This window comes from Anabrus simplex, chromosome 7 (assembly GCF_040414725.1).
Source record: "Anabrus simplex isolate iqAnaSimp1 chromosome 7, ASM4041472v1, whole genome shotgun sequence".
Taxonomy (NCBI): domain Eukaryota; kingdom Metazoa; phylum Arthropoda; class Insecta; order Orthoptera; family Tettigoniidae; genus Anabrus; species Anabrus simplex.
The window spans coordinates 238,450,428-238,461,184 of record NC_090271.1 but is presented as its reverse complement, the minus strand read 5'-3'; positions in this window follow the sequence as shown (position 1 = coordinate 238,461,184).

Here is a 10,757-nt window from a genome sequence, read left to right as displayed (position 1 = left end):
AACTGGGAGTGAAATTTCTAGATCCTAATGGGTGGGTAGGAGATAGGGATCTGCGCTCGGATGGCCTTCATTTAAACCGCAGTGGTACGTATAAGTTAGGAAATTTGTTTGGAAGGGTAATAGGGAGGTACATTCAGGGAAACGGGATGGCCTAGGGAGCGGTGATAAGGGAAGAGGGAACTGAAAATCAAGTAGGGATGACATAAAAATGTTAGTGTTGAACTGTAGAAGTATTGTAAAGAAAGGAATAGAATTAAGTAATTTAATAGATATATATTTACCAGATATTGTAATAGGAGTTGAATCATGGCTGAGAAATGATATAATGGATGCAGAAATTTTCTCACGGCACTGGAGTGTGTATCGTAGAGATAGGATAGGAAAGGTGGGAGGGGGAGTTTTCATTCTGGTGAAAGAAGAATTTGTAAGCTACGAAAAAGTTAAAGATGAGACACATGAAATTCTAGGTGTAAGGCTCATTTCTAAAGATAATAGGCAACTTGATATATTTGGAGTGTACAGATCGGGAAAGGGTAGCACTGATGCGGATTCGGAATTATTTGATAGGATAGTCAGCTATGTGGGAAACGACATGGAAATAAATGTGATTGTAGCGGGAGATCTGAATTTGCCAGATGTCAATTGGGAAGGAAATGCGAACGACAGGAAGCATGACCAACAAATGGCAAATAAGTTAATATGGGAAGGACAGCTGATTCAGAAAGTGATGGAACCAACCAGAGGGGAAAATATTTTGGATGTGGTGCTGATAAAACCAGATGAGCTCTATAGGGAAACTGAAGTAATAGATGGTATTAGTGATCATGAAGCTGTTTTTGTGGTAGTTAAAAATAAATGTGATAGAAAGGAAGGTCTTAAAAGTGGGACTGTTAGGCAGTACCATATGGCTGATAAAGCAGGTATGAGGCAGTTTCTAAAAAGTAACTATGATCGGTGGAAAACGGTAAATAAAAATGTAAACAGACTCTGGGATGGGTTTAAAGAAATTGTTGAGGAATGCGAAAACAGGTTTGTACCTTTAAGGGCGGTAAGGAATGGTAAAGACCCACCTTATTATAACAGAGAAATAAAGAGACTAAGAAGGAGGTGCAGACTGGAAAGAAATAGAGTTAGAAATGGCTGTGGAAGTAAGGAGAAATTGAAGGAACGTACTAGAAAATTGAATCTAGCAAAGAAGGCAGCTAAGGATAACATGATGGCAAGCATAATTGGCAGTCATACAAATTTTAGTGAAAAATGGAAGGGTATGTATAGGTATTTTAAGGCAGAAACAGGTTCCAAGAAGGACATTCCAGGAATAATTAATGAACAAGGGGAGTGTGTATTTGAGGATCTTCAAAAGGCAGAAGTATTCAGTCAGCAGTATGTAAAGATTGTTGGTTACAAGGATAATGTCGAGATAGAGGAGGAGACTAAGGCCAAAGAAGTAATAAAATTTACATATGATAACAATGACATTTACAATAAGATACAAAAGTTGAAAACTAGAAAAGCGGCTGGAATTGATCAGATTTCTGGGGATATACTAAAGACAATGGGTTGTGATATAGTACCATATCTGAAGTACTTATTTGATTATTGTTTGGCCGAAGGAGCTATACCAGATGCATGGAGAGTTGCTATAGTAGCCCCTGTGTATAAAGGAAAGGGTGATAGACATAAAGCTGAAAATTACAGACCAGTAAGTTTGACATGCATTGTATGTAAGCTTTGGGAAGGCATTCTTTCTGATTATATTAGACATGTTTGTGAAATTAATAACTGGTTCGATAGAAGGCAATTCGGTTTTAGGAAAGGTTATTCCACTGAAGCTCAACTTGTAGGATTCCAGCAAGATATAGCAGATATCTTGGATTCTGGAGGTCAAATGGACTGTATCGCGATTGACATGTCTAAAGCATTTGATAGGGTGGATCATGGGAGACTACTGGCAAAAATGAGTGCAATTGGACTAGACAAAAGAGTGACTGAATGGGTTGCTATATTTCTAGAAAATAGATCTCAGAGAGTCAGAGTAGGTGAAGCTTTGTCTGACCCTGTAATAGTTGAGAGGGGAGTTCCTCGGGGCAGTGTTATCGGATCTTTATGTTTTCTTATATATATAAATGATATGAGTAAAGGAGTGGAATCGGAGGTAAGGCTTTTTGCGGATGATGTTATTCTCTATAAAGTGATAAATAAGTTACAAGATTGTGAGCAACTGCAACGTGACCTCGAAAATGTTGTGAGATGGACAGCAGGCAATGGTATGTTGATAAACGGGGCTAAAAGTCAGGTTGTGAGTTTCACAAATAGGAAAAGTCCTCTCAGTTTTAATTATTGCGTTGATGGGGTGAAAGTTCCTTTTGGGGATCATTGTAAGTATCTAGGTGTTAATATAAGGAAAGATCTTCACTGGGGTAATCACATAAATGGGATTGTAAATAAAGGGTACCGATCTCTGCACATGGTTATGAGGGTGCTTAGGGGTTGTAGTAAGGATGTAAAGGAGAGTGCATATAAGTCTCTGGTAAGACCCCAACTAGAGTATGGTTCCAGTGTATGGGACCCTCACCAGGATTACCTGATTCAAGAACTGGAAAAATCCAAAGAAAAGCAGCTCGATTTGTTCTGGGTGATTTCCGACAAAAGAGTAGCGTTACTAAAATGTTGCAATGTTTGGGTTGGGAAGAATTGAGAGAAAGAAGAAGAGCTGCTCGACTAAGTGGTATGTTCCGAGCTGTCAGCGGAGAGATGGCGTGGATTGACATTAGTAGACGAATAGGTTTGAATGGCGTCTATAAAAGTAGGAAAGATCACAATATGAAGATGAAGTTGGAATTCAAGAGGACAAACTGGGGCAAATATTCATTTATAGGAACGGGAGTTAGGGATTGGAATAACTTACCAAGGGAGATGTTCAGTAAATTTCCAATTTCTTTGAAATCATTTCGGAAAAGGCTAGGAAAGCAACAGATAGGGAATCTGCCACCTGGGCGACTGCCCTAAATGCAGATCAGTATTGATTGATTGATTGATTGATTGATTGTGAAAAAAATATAAATATAGTGAATATAACATAGGAGTTATGACATGATAAGTTCTATGCAATGAAGATTTTGCATTTGAGGTAACATTCGATTATATTAACATTTTCACACTCAATTATTTTGTAATTTTTTTTTGTTTACGGCATCAAATGCGGCTTGAAATTTTGTACAAAATCCGATATTCACCCATTTTAACCGATACATTGAGGTTTACGGACATTTGGCAAACGCGCTGGATTAGAGGAGGACAGCGCTAAGCGCAAACGTGGGAGAAGGAAAGAGAGACGAACAGTTTGAATGCAAAAAGAGAAATGGGGCTTTTACGTTTTTTCAGGCATTTTTCCAATTTTTCTCTTCGTATAAACCTTACTCGGACTTGGACGAATATTTGTAAAAAAGAATTAGTCAAATTGGTCCAGCCGTTCCCGAGTTTTGCGCTTAGCAACACATTTAGCGATTCATTTTTATTTATATAGATTAGACTTTGTTGAGCTTGGCCTGAAACGTGAGTTATATATTGTGTTAAACTCCGTTGTTTTGTAGACATGAAGAATATGTTTTTGTTGATATTTCTGTAGTTGTTTTGCCGTACTTTGAGTTTTTCTTTTTTTGTTTTCTTTTCTTCACGGTCCAGGCCTAATGTGACTTTCGCTACGTCATCGTTCAGTCTCGCAAGTATTTCATCTGAAAGCCAGCTCCTTGGTCTAGGGGTAGCCTGTCTTCCTCTTACCCGGAAAACCCGGTTTCGATTCCCGACCAGGTCAGGAACTTTTACCTGGATCTGAGGGCTGGTTCGAGGCCCACTCAGCCTACGTTATTAAAACTGAGGAACTATCTAACGGTGAGATAGCGGCCCCGGTCTAGAAAGCCAAAAATATCGGCCGAGAATTTTTTTTTTTTTTGCTAGGGGCTTTACGTCGCGCCGACACAGATAGGTCTTATGGCGACGATGGGATAGGAAAGGCCTAGGAGTTGGAAGGAAGCGGCCGTGGCCTTAATTAAGGTACAGCCCCAGCATTTGCCTGGTGTGAAAATGGGAAACCACGGAAAACCATTTTCAGGGCTGCCGATAGTGGGATTCGAACCTACTATCTCCCGGATGCAAGCTCACAGCCGCGCGCCTCTACGCGCACGGCCAACTCGCCCGGTGAGAAATTATTCGTCGTGCTGATCGCACGACACATCTTAATTTGCAGGCCTTCGGGCTGAGCAGCGGTCGCTTGGTAGACCAAGGCCCTTCAGGTTTTTGGTATTTCATCTAAAATATCGTGCTGGTCAGTGAAAGCTGGGCAGGAGTGGGGAGTTGGGAAGACAGTAGAGCCTTGCGAGAGTAAAATATCACGAACTGCCACTGCTAAGCATAAACGAGAAAAACACGTTGTATGAATGTACCTATTAGTATCTCTCTGGAACCACGAAAGAGCTATCAGAGTCCGTAGGCAGTACTACATAGAGCGTGTGCGCCTTCTTTGAGTTTACAGCTGCTGCTTCCCGCCGAGTTCGTAGCCTATCGTTCAGTGTTGTTTGTACAATGTGACAATGCCGGCGTACTTACCTAGTATTTTTTGCAGGTTACTTTAGTGCTTCTTGCTCCAAGTGTATTAAAATGAATACAGATACGTGTAATGGTGATATACATGTCAGAAATGCCTACCAAGAGGAGACCTCTCCCCCTACCCCCCTCCATAAGTGGATATGTGAAAAATGTAGCAAAGAAACTGTAAAGAAGAGGCTACGTTCGTGGTTAGGACTGTATGTGTAAGAGACTACAATGTTTTCAAAATGCTTATCTTGGTCAAATAAATTATACTGTGAAAATGTTTAATGAAATTAGGACGTTGAACGAACGAAGTTCCCAACTGGCTAATATTACAGTTAAACCTGTACACAAGGGGACGTAATAGCTAAAAGTGTCGTTAGTTTTGAATTACAAGAAAGAAGCAAATATTTTTATTATTATTATTTTTATTATTATTATTATTTTATTATTATTATTATTATTATTATTATTATTATTATTATTATTATTATTATTATTATTATTATTATTATTATTGTACCGGGCGGTACACCTCCACGCCGCTAGTTCAAATATTGCGCCCGTTGAAACTCCTCTACAAGAGAAAGCCTGAACTTTAACAAACTGTATTAACTCAACGGTTTCTTGGAAGATGTCGCTACTGTAAATTTGGTAATTTTGAAGTTTTCTGAACTGTTTCTATTTCGATTTGTGTTTGTTTGCTTGCTCCGTATCAAGAAGTTTGGACATTCTCTAACAGATGTCTCTACCAAAAACTATGATAACGCACTCTGGTGTAAAGGAATGCACTCTCCTGAAGAAAGTTTGTATTCATAAGTTTTGTCTTTACTAAATTTTGTTCTGTCATTTGTGGGTTGGCAATATAAATCCTTTCTTTCTGCCTGTTTTGAATGTAGCCAATCAGGAATTTCTGTAATTAATTTTCCACCAATAAGGTGTTTCTTCCTCGTCTTGTGTATTACTTTTTGCTGTTGTCCAATAAAAGTTTGTGGGCGGGTTGTTATCATTCATGAAAGGTCTCGAACTTTCCACGAGGGTATAAAAACTGCTGATTTTCTTGTCTCGGGGCCACTTCAGTAACATCTTTCTTAGTGTGTGGATATGTAGCAGGGGGCAGGAAGCGCCTCTTTCTTCGGGCAACAGATCTTCAACAAGGTAATGGCCTGTTAACATCTTTATTTCTTGCTAGCTTAGCAGTTTAACTCTCGGAGAAGGTTCGAATCCTTTAATATGTAACCCATCTTTTTAAAATGTAAATTCCTTTTCTGTCTATGTAAAATCTATAAATTTCTTTTACTGTAAAGCGGGGATAGAGAGTGCTTCACCCTCTCGAACTCCCCTTCATTTTGAAATGGAGGTGATTACGTTTTCATAACCGTTCTTCTCTCCTTTAATGTAGTTAAGTTTTCTCATACGGGTCACCTCCCTAGCTTGGGATTAGCCCCTGTGTTTCGGCCTAGAGCCACTTAGGTTTTAAAAGTGTATTTAGGAGTGCAAGTTCACGCCTCCAATCCCTTCTGTACTTTGGGCCAGTAACTTAACCTGATGTGTAGTTTTCTTCATGCAAAGGCCCTGTAGGTTGGGTATTAAATACCCCTGTTTCTTTGTATGCCTTGATGGCTTGAAAGATCGAGAGCGGGTCAGCTCTTTATGGTGTTGTGGTAAAGGTGCCTTAGAGAGGCTTGAGTTAATTGCTGGGAGCAAGTGCTCCTTGTATTTAGGGGTTTTCTTCCCTTTAACAATTGTGGTTGTGAGCTGAGAGCTCAGAAATTAAACTTGGAGCTCGAAGCCCAAATCTTGTAACGAACTGTAAATTGTTAATTCGTTGATCTGCTACTTGGTACCTGTTATACTTTGTTATTGATTGATCTTGAAAAGAAAATATAACCTTTGTTAAAGTTTTAAATTAACTTTAATTTTGTAGTTTGAGACCTATTCCAGCCCGCACCTCCTTTCACCTCTAACTACCACGGAGATCTCCGTAACAATTATTATTATTATTACCGTGGTTCGTGGATCAGCAGAGGTGAAAGAAGGTGCCGGGATGAATGGGTCTAACTACAGAGTCAAAGTTAATTTAAAATTTTAACAAAGGTTTTATATATATATATATATATTTGTGAAAAATTACAAGTAACAAAATCACTGGTACTAGTAGCAAAGGACAAGTCTAGTTAATACAAGATTGTTGGTATAAACGGAACTTGTGCTTTAAGTCCTCACTTAACACTTCCTGAGCTTCGACAGATTATGCAAGGGCAGAACACCCCTCAATACAAGGAGCACTAGCTCCGTAATTTACAATGTCAAGCCTCCTAGAGGCACTTTTACAATACTTCAAAAGAGCAGACACGCTCTCAGCTTTTCAAGCCTATTCAAGGCAATATCAGAAACTTACAATTACTGGCCATCAAGGCACAACATACAAAAATGAAACAGGGGTATCGCGTACCCAGCCTACAGGGTCTTCGTGTAGAAGAAATAACAGATAAATAAATGGCCCGCAAACAAAATGAAAGGAGGCGAACACTTGCACTCCTCTATGTAGCTTCTTAAAACCTAAAAGGCACCAGGCCGATGAAACAGGGGCTATTCCCAAACTATGGAGGTGACTCGTATAAGAATTATTTAAGACATTAAGAAAGGGAAGAAAATCAGTTACCAAAACGTAGTCACCTCAAACCAAAATGAAGGGGAGCTCGAGAGGGTAAATCACTCTCTATCCCGAATTACAGTTACAGATTTAATTAAGCTTTTTTTTAGATAAGCCGGCAGAAAATTACATGTTTAGAAAGATAGGTTACATGGTAAAGGTTTCGGATCTTTCCCGCGGGTTAAACTGCTGAGCTACCGAGCTCGATAGCTGCAGTCGCTTAAGTGCGGTCAGTATCCAGTATTCGAGAGAGAGTGGGTTCGAACCCCACTGTCGGCAGCCCTGAGGATGATTTTTCGTGGTTTTCCATTTTCACACCAGGCAAATGCTGGGGCTGTACCTTAATTAAGGCCACGGCCGCTTCCTTCCAACTTCCAGGCCTCTCCCGTCCCATCGTCGCCATAAGACCTATCTGTGTCGGTGCGACGTAAAACAAATAGCAAAAAAAGAAACTGCTGAGCTAGCAAGAAATAAAGATGTTAAATGGCCATTACCTTGCTGAAGACCTGCTGCCTGATGAAAGAGGCATCACCCGCCTCCTGCTTCACATCCAAACACTTAGATAGACGTTGATCAAATGGCCAAGAGATGTGAAAATCAGCAGTTTATAAACCCTCGGGGAAAGTTCGAGATCTTTCATGAATGATCAAGACACACCCACAGTGTTTATTGGTTAACTTCAAAAGTTACACTCAAAATCGAAGAAGAAATACATGATTGGTCGAAATTAATTACAGAAATTCTGGATTGGCTAAATTCAAAACTGGCGGAAAGAAAAGATCAATATTGCCAACCCACAAACGAACGAACATAATTTAGTACGGAAAAACTTATGAATACAAAATTTCTTCAAAAAGGTTCCTTCACTTCGCACCAGGGTGCATGATCATAGTTTTTTAGCAGAGACATCTATGAGAGAATGTCCACACTTCTTGAAGAACGGAAAACAAAACACGTTGAAATTCACACAGTACTGGCAACTTCATAATCACAAAATTAAGGTAGTGACATCTTCTGAGCAAAAGTTTAAGAAAGTTCAGTGTTTCTCCTGTAGAGGAGGTTTTCTTGGCGCAAGATTTAAAAGTGCGGCGTAGGGGTGTACCGCCCGGTACAATTATTATTATTATTATTATTATTATTATTATTATTATTATTATTATTATTATTATTATTATTATTATTATTATTATTATTATTATTATAACTGGAATTCGGTGGTGGACGGAAGTGAAAGAAGGTGTGGGGAAGAATGGGTCTATCTAAGACAATCAAAAGATTAATTTAAACAATTAGAGTTATATGTCTTTTTTCTCTGCTACTTTTTGTTTCTTTCCAGAAGTTAGACTTTACAGTTTGAGGTACCAAAATACATAAGATTGGGTAACGCATTTTAAAAAATCGAATAACAATTGATTAATACCTGGAAATTGAAGCTCCCTAATTATACATTCTTCAAGAGCGCCACAGCACCTCCACAAAACCAGTCAAGGAGACGGATTTCCCAATTCCTTTTACACCAATGTAAGAGCTTCCTTGCTGTACAAGTTTGTATAGGAGACTACTTTCCAAACATTATTACATTACAGCCTTCCAAAGGCACCATTCAACATTAATAAACAGAGCGTCTTTGCTCTATCAAATTTTCATTTTCGAGAAGTTTCAGGCCTACCAAAGGCACAAAATACATTTTACAAAACCAAACAGTACTGACTGTCTTAAATCCCGACCGACAACTTTCTTTAACATTAAAAGACTTAAGTTTATCAGAGGTAACGAGTACCCATTCTACCAGGCCTTTGTGGAAAACAATAGGTTACTGATCCAAAAATCAAAGAAGTGGGGAGGCGAGCTTGCGCTCCTTGAAATTTGCAATTAAAAGCTTAAAACTCTATTTGGGCTTATGGCCCGAAGTTGCAGAGGCTAATCCTATGCTACTGAGATGACTAGATGGAGGAAAGTTAAGTTACAAAGGTTACAAATATGAAACGATTACAAAGTCATAGTCACCTCAAAATCAAGTTGAAAGGGAATACGAGACAGTATCGCACTCACTATTCCCTCATTTCAGCTAAGTTATTTTCGGCTAGTTTGAAATTTATATTAGAAGAAGAAATTTACATTTTTGGAAATTTAATGTTACAAGATTGGAAACCTTCCCCTCGCGCTAGCTTTCAGAGACTACCATTTAGTTATATAATGGCTGCCATTACCTTAAGCTGATGGAAAACTCGATGATGGGCGAGATTCCTCCGCCTCCTCTATTGACACACACTCAGTAGACTGGACGATCAATAAGACAACTTGGTCGAAAATGTGCCATCTTTTATACCCGAGAGGAAGGTTCTAGAGAGCTCTGGACTAAATCCCGACACGCCTCTCAATCTTCATTGGGTAATTAAATAGCTACAAGACAGATCTTATTGGCTAAGAAATAAATATACAAAATTTTCTATTGACCAGCATTCAAATTTGGCGGGAAGAAATAGAAATGTTACAAACTTTGACACACCCAAAACAAGGAATAAATAACAGAGCTTAGTAAATTTTAAAATAACAAATTACTTTGCAATCTTAATTGTTTTTAGTGGAGACATCTGTAGAGAAAAGTCCAAACTTCTTGCACTAGTTGTTGCAAACTTAATATATCAGGTGGCGTTCTTCAATGCGCTTCATTTGAATGAACGGGGCGGGTGTACCTCTCGGTACAATTATTATTCGTGAAATTTAACAAAATATAGTAATTAGTGTTCAAATTTATTGTTAACTAAGCACTTTAAAATTACGTGAGATGTAAACAACACTCCAGTAACACAAACAGCTACATTTTGGCCATGTAATAATAACAAAAATAACAACAACATGGACATAAATTGCCCAGTTCTTTGATTCTGTTCGATGTGGGCATTCGAACTTTCAATTTTGCTCTCCCGACAAAATTGTTTCATGTGATCCTGATCTTTTACCTTTGTACCCTTCATATCTCTTATGGATGGGGGTCATCTGGAAATTTGCAATAGAAATGTGTGATGCGATGTTACCTACAATGTTGCCAACACCTGAAGACGAAAACGATATAAAACTGATCGCCAAAATGGCTGAATATATGGAGTGGCTTGCAAATAGTCGCTATATGCATGGATGTAAATCATAAGAGAGGGTAGATTCACACATACACACACACACACACCCATACACACAAAACATTTTTTCACATATAACACCTGAGGGAGAAGGAGAAAAATCCATACATGAACAATTAGTTTTAAATAATACTGAACTTACGTAACAAAAATAAACATCACCATCCTCATCTCTCCTCAACTGCACCCCTTGCAGAAGCACTTGGGGTATCCGTTCATTCTTCCGATGACGTGTAAGCTGAACTTGCTTCAACAAATCGAAGAACTTCCCAGAGGACTTCGTATAGAAAACCACACTTTTTCATACGGCTTAGTTCAACACTTACGCTCTTGTTTTTAACGAGGTTAACCTCACTGAGCAAGCGTTCAAATTC